We start from the raw sequence: 12375 nt of genomic DNA on the forward strand, positions 1-12375 counted from the left end.
AAAGTTAATGAAGTGAAAAGCCTAGACTCCACCTTGTTGAGAAAGGTTGTATGTAGGGAGCCCACCCACAAATGAGAGTTGTGCTCTACAAAGGAGCGAACTGAATATAACCTGTGTATAAAGTCAACAACTGTGCAGGGGTAAAGAAGGTATAGAGTCAGCTCAGCACACCTAAGACTGTATCTTGGAAGCAGTTTTTACAAGATAGGTAGTATAATCCTTCCAAGATAAATCCCAAGAGAATGAAACCCCCAAGTATGTAAGATGATGCTGGATTGAGTTGGATATTGTTAAGAAATAGAGGATACTTCTGTGGAAGTTTCTATGAGGTTGATAGATGTAAGAACTGATTTTTTGATTGATTAAAAACAAGATTAATTTTACACTAATCAGAGATATGAGCCAAGTTAAGACATTAGGTGTGCCTTAGCCTCATCCCTTGTTTGTTGAAGTAACTGCTGAGATGATGCCGTGGGAAACAAATGGAACGGTGAAGGGTAGAGTCATCAGCATGTGAGTGTACATTAGAAGATCATTGATGAAGAAAAGGAAGAGGGTGATAGGACTGAGCCCAGAGGACCACCACAATGGATAGCTCTAGGAGAAGAACGGTGGCTGTCTACAACAGGTGCTATAGAATGACCAGAAGGGAAGCACAGATAGAAGGATAGAAACTGTAAGAGGGCTGTTCTGAAATTAAAGATTTATGCCAGACTCGATTGAAAGCCTTTGAGTTGTCAAGTGCAGTGGCAAAGGTCTCGCCAAAGTCCCAAAAGGAGGACGACCTGGAGTCTGAAAAGTAGGTGAGAAGATCGCCAATGGAGCGTCTCTGGCAGAACCCTTACTGATGATTAAATAGAAGGTTATGATAGGAAATATGCTTGAAAATTTTTTTTGTTAAGAATACATTTGAAGAATTTTGAAACAAGATGTTAAAGCTATTGGGTGGTAGTTAAAAGAATGGGAATGATCACCCTTCTGTGTTATATAACTCCTTCCAGTATTGCCATACTTGGCATAAGTAATGTACCAAAGGATGTCAGCCAATCATATCCAGAAATAAACCACCAAGGAAGAGGTGCTAGGGAGCCTCCTTACTGGACGAGAGTACAGGCCCCAGTCCAAACCACCACCACCACCACTACCACCTGCCACCATTCTTCTTCTTTTCTTCCTCGATCATTAACACCACCACCATCCTTCTTGTTCTTCTTCTTCTTCTTCTTTTCTTCTTCTTCGATCATTAACCCAGTTTTCCACACACTAGGTCTGCTGGGGGAGCTGTTCCAAGTCACCTGACAATCCAACCTTACATCAGGCAAGAGGAGGAGGAGGAGGTCAATTAGAAGGATCTGCTGTATCTTCCTTGATTCCAGTGCACAAATAGACTTACCATTAGTTCTCGTGGGTAACTCAGATTTGTTTTTTCCAGGGAGAATGACAGACATGGGAAGGCTCTGCACTCTCCTTCCCTTGCCCTCCATAGAAAAACATCTTGTAACACAGGTTTATTTTTCTCGAAGGAACAGTGGACTTCAGAAGGGTTTGTAGTCTTCTTCCCCATGTCCTCCCCACAAAACTTATAACCCTTTTGCTTTTCTAGAAGGAACAAAACACACTGTAAGGTTGTGCACTCTCCTTTTCTTTTCCTTCCTCTAACCCGTAGATTTCGAGCCACAGCTCAGGTTGTGCTGGCTGTGTATCACTGTTAACTACTCCACCACTACACAAACTTACGCACGGGGCTACACGAAGATGGAGAGAGTTTTTTTTTTTCTCCAGATGATGCCCTGGATGTTTATCTTCAGGTTTATAGTAAACAGACATTTTTTTTTTTTTTTTTCCACTGCTCCCCTACGTATACTTACACATGGCCCTATGCAAAGACGGAGAGAGAGATTATTCTTTTTTTTTCACCAGGTGATGCCCTGAATGTTTATCTTTAAGTTTATAGTAAACAAATACTAAAGAAAAAAAATCATTTTTTGTTCACCACAAGGTGGGGTAAAAAAGGTATTTGCGCAGTCCAGATTTGTTGTTCTAGGATGGACAAGACAGATTGTAAGCTTCTACACTCTCTTTCACTTGTCTTTCCTACAAAAACATAGTGTAGTTATGATGGGGAACTAATCATAAGTGTGTTTGTGAAATCTGGCCTATATTGTTAACCCACTAGGTCCGGGATGTCTCTTTCATTTAATTCTTGCCTTCTGATGATTTTATTCAGCTTGGGAAGGACCAGTAATAGTGAAGGAGTTAATGGAGGCCATATCTACATTCAAGAAAGTCTCCAAAGCTAACTCCCCCAGCTCAAAAAATTCTCTAAAGCTAACTCCTCCAGCTCAAAACATCTCTCCAAAGCTAACACCTCCAGTTTCAAAAGTCTCTTTAGAGCTGACACCTCCATCTCTGACTTTCTAAAGCCAACCCCTCCAACTCTTCAAAGCTAACTCCTCCAGCTCAAAACTCTCTCCAAAACTAACTCCTCCAGCTCAGAAGGTCTTTCCAGGAGCTGAATAAAATCATTGTGTCGCCAAGAATAGAAAGGAAAACAGGTCATCGGATTGAAGGGGTCAATGATATACTGTAGCTATTTTTAGTTCAAAGTTGTGTCATTAATGCTGTTTAGTTTTGTTGATGAGTTAGCACTATGTTCTTCACTTCAAGTTTCTTTTGCTGCATTGTAAAATTGCTTTGAAGTCAGAAATGTGTGTTTTTAGTACTTATTGCTCCCTAGCTGGTCACCCTTGCCATAAATGTCAGGACTGAGTAGCCTAGCCCCATGCCCCTAGGCTCCTGTTTATGTATAGCAGTATGGGATTAGATGATGACGACAACGACAACAGTGATGATGATGACAACAGTGGTGATGTTGATAATGACGACAATGATGATGGTTACTCCTCAGTCATGCATCAGAAGTATGTCGCACTTACAACTCAGGTTCCTGTGACTCACCCTACACCTGAATGAAATTAGTTGGCATGGAATAATACTGTACTAGAGTTGTCCTGACCATGAGAGGGTTAATGGTGACAGTATTAACACTCTCAGGCCTGTGTGACTCATTCCCAGGTGAATAAAATTGTCTGGTATAAGCTAGAGAGTTAAAAGTTATTTCACTTAAAGTAGTATTTTGCCTGCACACATCGTAGACTAGGTGAGGACTGACTGTGAACTTGTAACTGATACACCACATCAATCCAGTTTTTTTTTTTTTTTTTTTTTTTTTTTTTTTCCCTCCACATTATTAAATTCTGCTCAGGAGAGACTTTTAGAACTGGAGAGGTTAGATATAACCATCATTAGCTCCTTCACAATGAGGGATCCTTTATCATTGTGAATAAAGATTGTCATCAAGTAAATTGAGCAAAATGTAAAAATGTCAGCTGAGGGGAGACTTTAAATTGAAGGGGTTAGATACATCCTTCATAAAATCTCACTGTTAGGCTCTTCCTCAACTTAAATAAAACTGTCAGCAACTTGAATAATATATATATATATATATATATATAAAATCATAGTCAGTGGATTCACCTGATACTTGAGTAAGTCTCTGTAGATAACAAAATCATCTGGAGGTTGCAGAAGTTAAATGTTAAAGTATAATTTACCCCTTAAAGGATCAAGGTGTTTAGTAATGGATAGGTAGATAAGTAGATTTAGACTGAAGAGGTTAAAACTGTTGCAAATTCCCCCCCCCCCCCCCCTTATTTTTTCTCACCTTTGAGCACTGTGTAGTAGTTCTAGTTTGGGATTTTCTTTTTAGAATCCTGCTCACCCATTTTATTAGTGGAAAGTAGGACTGGGTAAACCTCTTCAGTCCAGTCACTTATTTTATATTTTATTCCTGCTAAAACCTGACAGCTTTTTATAGTTTTAAGGGATACCTCTTGTATGGAAGGGGTTATTGAAGGCTGTATCTTAACCATTCTTTTTTTTTGGGGGGGGGGGAGTAGACATTTCTTGAATGAACATTAGTGTATTGTTAACCTAAATAGAATTCCTAACTGCATTAATAGCAGAAATTCAATCCCCTAAGATAATTTTGTGAAGCTTTTGACTGCTATTGTTTTAGTTGAACAAAATCTTCTTTTCATAGCCTGAACAAAATACCCAATTGTGCCAACTGCAGCTGAAAGGTTAACCTCATCAGTGCAGTGACAGGTTTTCAGTTTTATTCTTGCTATCTCTAGATTGGTGCTGGAGAGAGATGCCTTTATGTGGTGGCACCAAGATGGCAGTACTGAAGCTGCCCAGATATGCAAACATCTCTCAGATCCCTCCCCATCGCCCAAAAGGAAGGTGGTGGACTGTGGAAGAAGAGCTGCTTCAGCCTCCAGTCCATGAAGTTTACATTCAGATGATCCTGGGTTGCAACTACTACTACAATCAGTATTCTTCAGAATGGGATACTTTTTAAACTGCAAAGGTTACATACATCTACCATTAACCTCTTCACTAGTGGAGATCCTTTATATGTTAGTTATGATCAACCGATAATAGCAAGAATAAAAGTTTGTCATTATATTGAAGAGATTAAGCAATATTTACCTAGTGCAAATTTGCCTTATGTTTATTCTTTCTGTAAGACACCAGTAGTATAAAGAAAGGACTTACTATAGTAGAAGAAGTGGCCTAACCGTTAGTGACCGTAATTTAAGTGTTAAAAGTTGTGAATGAATAATGATTAATACAGTAAAACCTTGATAATCTGGAATATATTGGATTTTGGTCTTTCTGATACTGTTCTAAAATTCTGAGATATTAAGACATCTTTCACTCAGCTGTATCCTACCAGTAATGAATGGATCTTGAACTTGGCTCTCTTTTGTATTGTTTTTGTTTTTCTTGGAAGGAACGTTCATGAGGGCCCAGCCTTTGGTTCCTTCTTCCCATGAAAAAAAAAAAAAAAATATTGAAACAGTATTGGTCCATAATGTGTGTACAGGACCAAATTTTTTCCCTGGTTGCTTCCTACGACATTCAAACAACATTAAGTTATTGATCAAAACACATGCACAGATAACTATTAGTTTTGACAAGGAAAACTTACCAACACTGCAGTTGAGGATTAACACTTACATTGATTTCATAGTAGATAACACGGACAGTAATGAAGATGTGGCCTCAGGCTCTTGGACATGAAGTTGGTGGCCTGCAACCTGAAGGTGTCCTTCTACTGTTCACCACTTAACCTTTGGGGGACGGGGAGGGAGTTGAGGGATGTTGTATAACCAGGCACTGGAGGTGGCTGCTTATATTAGCACAACCAGATAGAGAGGCATCCTCTTCAGCAGTGATGGAGGTGACAGAGGAGGCATTCCAATAAACGTCAATTACAGTACATTCTGACTTGGCTAGACAGTTACTTTTGTATGTCAGAATATTCTGAATTATGTTTTAAAACTTAGAGAATGTGACCATTCCCACTTATCTAAAATCATGACATAGAGTGAACACTTATTGAGGCTTTACTGTATTATATGTTTTGAGTGACCATTCCAGCTGAGGGTAAATTGTGATTGATAAACTAGAGCCTGTATTTTTAAGATGCTTGGTGTTGTAGTGGTTAGATTGCTCCAGTCAGAGTAACAGCCTTGCATTGGTTTGATTTCCAAGAGGTAAATGGAGTTTAATTGTGTAATGCCACCTAGGGAAGTAGACTGGGCATCTACCCTTAAATGTATTAGACTATGGTAGTGTAGCCTCAGGGCCCTGCACCTCAAAGTGTGTAAAATGTAGTTGGTTATTGCTTTTTTTTCCCCCCCCCCTGTAAGGATTTAGTGGGCTTCCTAGCACCTTTTTCCATAGACAGCACCTTTCTTCATTTAGTACTTCATCCCTTTGAATCCAGGTGATGTCCATTGTAGTTTACTCATGCTGGTTATTCAGCTTAATAAAGACCTTTCATATGGATGGGGGTTTATTGAAGTCAAGTCTGACCCCTACAGATTGAAAGGTGCCCTTTAAGTTACATAAAATCATCTGAAGGCAGCAAGAATAAGATGAAAAAATAAATTGTCAGACTGAAAGGACCAGTAGCTTAGTAGGGTCCTCTGCACCTTATTTCTTACCATTTCTTTCTGCATATTTACTACAGTAATATTCACCTGTACATTATTTGTGCTAACTATGTCTGGTAGCACTCTCAGACCTGTAGGACTTCTTAACTAAATAAAATTGGTAGTAGCAAGAATAGATTTGGTCTGGGTGGAAATTTGCATATAGTCTGGCCTGTGACGCCCGTCATTAACCCTTTCGTGTTTATGGATATAGTGCAAATTTCATGCGCTCATTACCAGATGACGCAGGCTGCGTCTGCGCACATTTCAACCACTCATTACCATTCGACACCAGTTGCATCGAAGAAAATGGCCCCTGTTTTTTTTTTTTTTTTTTTGCGTCAATTTCTGGACGAAAACAAAGCACTCCTTGTGTCCTCATGTATTCCTCTGCCGCGCTCAACCCACCTTGCACCCAACGTCGCCCCACTGTCAGTAAGTGTGCTACGAGCCTTACTCGAGCATAAGATAATTTCCTTTCACGCATCGTAACATCAGCCCTAATTGACCTACAGTATTTCTGTATACACCAAAATGTAGCCAAGTAAATTCCCAATAACTTTTTCTCAGTAACATTTACCATAAAATTATATTTCTATGAGAGAAAACTGAAAAAAATGAAGTAAAAAGTAAATTAAGATATAATTTACATTTGGCTGATCTTTTTTACAGCACCACATGCAAGTACATTTATTCAGGATTTCGTTGAAAAAAAAATTACAATTATCGAAGCATAAATAAGGGTGTCAGGATAAATTGTTATGAACTATCAAGCGCGTGGGAATAGTGCGGTGACGGGAGTCTCTCAGTGTGTGGTCATGGGTACCCAGGACTGTGTCCCAAGTACTTGCTTGTGGTTGGACGCAGCCTGTGTCAGTTGGTAACAAGGAGGTTAACTGTCATATTACCTGATTTTTTTTTTTTTTTCCATTATGATTTGTAATGAATATTTACAATGGTTGAAGCATCTCTTTCATTTTTATTTACAAGTGATATTTTTATACAGTGGTGTATAGTGGCAGTAGGGTATGCTGTAGATGATATTGAACTTTATTAAGGCCTCATTGTCCAGTAGTTAGAATACCTAGTTGGAGTGATGGCTTTTCATAGATTTAGTTCACAATAAGTGACTGAAGGCTTTCACTCATGCATTATTCGCCAGTGAGGTAGGCTGAGCTTCTATCCTTCAGTGAACTGAGCTGTTGTAACCTAGCCTTGGTCCCTACCACCCTGCATGGTGTAATGTGGGATTGGCTGTTAACTACTGCATGTTTATCTGCAAGATAATTATCCCCTTTTATGCAGGGATGTCTTTTTCCATTTACTCTTGCTGCCAGCAAACAATATTATTCAACTTAGGGGAGATACCCTTGCTTCCTGTTTTTGTGTGTGTGCCAATGATAACAACCTTTTTGCTGTTATTGATGCACTTAGGTATTACATTCAGGGCACCTAAAAAGACTGACTAGGAGAGTAACGTGAATTAGATTGAGGGGGTTTGGGGGGGGAGACCAAGGATGAGATGGAGGGATAGGAGATATGAGAATACAGGTCAAAGAGATGGCTGCCTGATAGTAGAGGACAGGGTGACGTGGAAGTAATTTATTTGTTACCACCCATCCCAAAATTATGCATCTGGCTATAGATAGATAGATAAGTATACATGTAGATCATTTTAATCTGATGATGATTGAAAGCCTAGTGGTCTACCAAGTTAAGGCACTCCAACCGAGTGTGTCCTATTAAGGTCTCATCGGGGATTTTGGTTCACATCATCCAGATAAGGGGATGAGCAATGGGTCACTCTTGCCGTAAATGTCTGGACAAGTAGCCCAGCTCTGGGATCTTCCACTGATGGGGCAGTAATGGATGGATATATGGATGGATAGAAATCTAGTCATTGATTTCAAAACTATCTCTGTTAACCTGGTAGAGCTAAAATCTCCTTCAGCTGAGTACAAATTACCTAGTGACAGCCAAAATAAAATGAAGTGCATCAAAAACAGTGAAAGGATTAAAATCTAATCTGGAAGTAAATATGAGTGCTGCTTGGTCAGTCACATTACCTGAAGTGTGTTACCTGAAGTGTCTTTTCCATTGTATTATAGGACATGATTATTACAGAAAGGCCTCATTATGTCACTTTTTTTTTTTTTTTTTTTTTTTTTTTTTCCTAATAAGTATTTAGTACATTAGAGAAAAATTGCCTATCGAAGTTGCATTGCTGCTTGTTAAGCTTACTTGTCAGTTTTCTACAGTTCACAGTACCAGTTCTATGAAAAAATTTGAAATCTGGAACACATTGCAGAGGTATAATGAGGACTTGCTTATGTATTTTAGTTGGTTGTGAACTTTATCGGAGTTGGTTTTGGACTTGGACAAAGTAAAAGTAGAACTGTATTTATCTGCAGTTGTCATTAGTGGCAGTCTATGAACTTTATTTAAGTTGGTTTTGAAGTGAAGGAGTTAAAGGACCTGTATAACTGGGCAGTGGAGCTTTCATTGTCATTGAAGGCATCCCTCCTCAGCACCTTATTATGCAGTAAAACCTTGAAAATCTGAACTTATGGGGCTCTAGCAACTCTGACCTCTTGGAATTAACAAAATGCTGACTTACCAAGGCACTTTTCCCCCATTTATGTCCTACCACTTTCATATAGCACTAATACATTACAGTATATGTGTACAGGTAACTACTGATTTTGCAGATAGACAATACTAATATATTATCTGCTCATAAAAGTGTACAGGTCACTACTATATTTGACAGTGTAATAACACTTAGCAGCACTGCAGGTGGGGACTGACACTTCTGTTGACATTTAACAGGTGACAGGAATGGTAGATGACTTGGCATGACACTTACTGTAGTATGACATTATGGTAGGTGACTCAGCTTAGAATTAATTTTATATAAGTCAGAAGATTCCTAGTTATACTTTAAAGCACCAAGCGCATAACCATTCTGGCACCAAAAATTGACAGGTTAACAAGTGCCAACGTAATAAGGTTTTACTGTATATGCAGGAACAAGCATTCATTTTGGCTCAAGATGTAGCAGCCGTGGCTCAGTGGGTTAGAGCGCTCTGCTCTGACCGTAGGGTCGGAGGATCGAATCCACCCAAGGGTCATTGGTAGACATCAGGAAGGGCATCCAGTCATAAAATGCTACACGCTCCAAACCAAAGTCCTCTACCCAGGGGCAACGCCTTAGCCCTTGTCCAAAAAAGGGGTACCTGGCGTAAAACTCACTTTTTTTTTTTCTATGTTACTTTCATTATAGTCTACTGTATAAGTCCAGTTTACCATTGCTGTTATCATTATGTATTTGCTTTTTTATAAGACCACAGAGAAACACATTACAGTACTTTATCAAATGTAAAAAAGTTCAGGAGCATCATGGTCTTCATGTGAATGTACTGGAAAGTGTTAGGAAGGGTACCCAGAGATGTTTTGGCCACGTGGAGCAAGTAGAGTTTGAGAGATTGACTAGTAGAGGGTATGTGAATGAGGTGGAGGGAGAGAGGGGGAGGTGGAGGTTGGAGGGATGGGGTAGAGACAGGTATGGAGTGAAAGTGATGAGTTGAAGAGAAGGCAGCTGGATGACAGAGGACAGGTTGATGTAGAAGTGATATGTTCATAGCCACCCCCTTCTGAATTAAGGCATCTGGCTGTAGATAAATAGAACTCCACTAAAGGAAGTAGCCATTCTGATAGTTTTCATTCTCATTTGTAGATTGAAAGTTTTTGTAAATGTAATACCACCAAAGGAAACAGGCTGACCATCTATCCTTCAGTGCACAGTACAGGAAGTCCCCATTATATGTTGCCATTCAGTGTTCATTTTATGCTGTTAATTCTTCAGTGGGATACAGAAATACTGCCACATAAAGATTCATTGATACCTATAGAGCTGCCGTAATTTGCCAATTCCCCACCCAGTTTACAGCACCAGTTGTACTGAAAAAAGGGTATAAAAAGTTTGATTTTGGTATATGTGTACATTTTTGCCAGTATTTCCTCCGTATGTTTCAGAAATAATGTCACTTAAAGTTTCAATGATACCTGTAAAGGTGATTTGCCTATTTTCCCCATTTTACAGCACCAGTTATATATATATATATATATATATATATATATATATATATATATATATAAGTAAGTAAATGAATAAATAGTTGCAAAATTTTGGAAAACATCTTTCGTATACTGTATATGGAGGATAATCTGTACTGGACTATCATAGCTTAGCCTTGGTCCCTCACACCTCAGAGGGGATAAAATAGAATTGCCTGTTATTTTTATTTTTTTAGAGTAAGATCTGAATTTGCACTTATATTAATTTTGAGATTATTTCCTTCCTTCCCAGAGATAACAGTTTTTGTTTACCCTATATGAGCACCCATATAATTGTTAAATATGAAGGTTGTTAGGTCTGTTTCACCTGTATTTTGTATGTATATACATCTGCACTTTTGTTTTTTTGTTTTTTTCCAGTAGCCAACATGTGTAATTATTGTAAGTTTGTGCATATTTTCATTTTTTTATTTGCTTAGTAATTGTAACCACTTCAACCTGATGATGTTTTCAATTTTTAAACATTTTGTATAGCTTAGGAAATACATTTTGAAATGAAGGAGCTTCCCTATATTTTTCCTTAACCCCTTGAACCCCTTCAATACAAGAAGTATTTCCTAAGTTAAATGGAATGGTCTAGAGGCAGCAAAAACTAAACATTGTATAAAACACATCATCAGATTGAAGGGGTAAAAGATTGATGGGTAAAAGGTTTGAATGATGAGGAAGATGTTGAGATCTTTGTTATTAATTTATGAGCAAATAAAATGTAGAACAGAACAAAAGAATGTTACTGTTATTCCTGGCCCAGGCTCATTGCAACATGTACTGTGTGGAATCCAGACAAGTGGCTTGTATTGTGCAGCCCTCCATTCTCCTTTTAGAAAATAGAGAGGGAGTTTAGGGACGTTTGTTTAGCCAGTCAATGGAGATACTGGATTATATCAGTGCCATCTTGTTAAATGTTACGAGAGAGAGAGAGAGAGAGATGGGATTAATCCCCAAGCTAGACCTATCTATCTATCTATCTATTGCCAGACGCCTCAATCCCGTTTGGGGTGGCCACAAACAAATCGCCTCCAAGTCGCCCTGTCCCCCGCCATTTCACTGCCCTGCTCCCAACTCACACCCCCCTCTCTCATATACCTCTCCACCCCATCCTTCCATCTCATCCTCGGCCTCCCCCTCCCTCTTCCCCCCTCCACCTCACTCACATACACTCTCTTCGTCAGTCTTTCACCCTCCATCCTCTCCACATGGCCAAACCACCTCAGTGTGTTCCTCATAACGCTTCCTATCACATCCACATCCACACCACAACGCTCCTTTATATCCTCATTCGTCAGCCTGTCTCTCCACGTGACTCCACAGGCTCCTCTTAAATAACTCATTTCCACTGCTCTCACTCTTGACTTGTGTCCTTCCAACAATGTCCAAGCTTCACTTCCGTACGTTAGAGTTGGTATCACAATACTGTCATGTAGTAACTTTTTCACTTCCATGCTCACTTCCCTGTTTCTTATCACTGCTTTCAAGGAACCAGCAACCTTTCTTCCCTGCTGTACCCTTTCAAGCACTTCACCCTCCAAACCTCCATCCTTACTCATCACACTACCCAAATACTTAAACGTACTCACATTTTCCAATTCCTCACCATCTAACCTCGCTGTACATTCACTAACTTCACCTCTCTCAAAGACCATCACTTTACTAGACCTCATCAGATCATATAGCCCTGCTAGGGTTACAGGAGAGCGCTACCCCTCCCAGCACAGCAGCCACCGAGCGGGGTGCGAACTCGCAACCTCACGATTACGAGCCCAACACCCAATCACCGAGCTATCGTGCTCCCAAGAGAGAGACTGAGCTCTGTAGTATGGAAAGGGTTTCTCATAGGAGGCACCATGTAGTTTGTTTAATCACCACTAGGGGTCCAGGGCAGCATTGATGTTTATGCACTATCACGCAACACCCATGCCTTTAGAAATCAGCTGATGAATTCAGAAAATATAGTGCCATCGCCCACTGCTTAGCTTACGTAAGCAACAGCAAGCCACGAACAGTGATCCAATTGCATTTCCATGGTGAAGGCAACGAGTGCGGGTGTTTCAATGTGGCAGCCAAAGTTACATGCTCACTGCGGAGATAGCTGCTCCATATTATAGAGCTCAGTGGTGTGCACTGAAGAGCATTACAGTCCTTGTTACAAGTGAGAGATGAGTTCTTAAGTGTC

At 39.7% G+C, this 12375-nt stretch overlaps 1 protein-coding gene across 1 annotated transcript in view; it reads left to right on the forward strand.

Annotated features, from left to right (window-relative positions):
• Positions 1-9321, forward strand: part of LOC145415921 (synaptophysin-like) — a 37178-nt gene extending 27857 nt beyond the window's left edge. Inside the window, exon 8 of the mRNA XM_080285030.1 lies at positions 9093-9321. The gene's annotated coding sequence lies outside the window, so the exon portion shown is untranslated. The remainder of the gene's footprint in view (positions 1-9092) is intronic.
• The last annotated feature ends 3054 nt before the right edge of the window (positions 9322-12375 follow it).

Source organism: Coenobita brevimanus, chromosome 104 (assembly GCF_032717465.1).
Source record: "Coenobita brevimanus isolate Jiangsu-jjx chromosome 104, ASM3271746v2, whole genome shotgun sequence".
Classification (NCBI taxonomy): domain Eukaryota; kingdom Metazoa; phylum Arthropoda; class Malacostraca; order Decapoda; family Coenobitidae; genus Coenobita; species Coenobita brevimanus.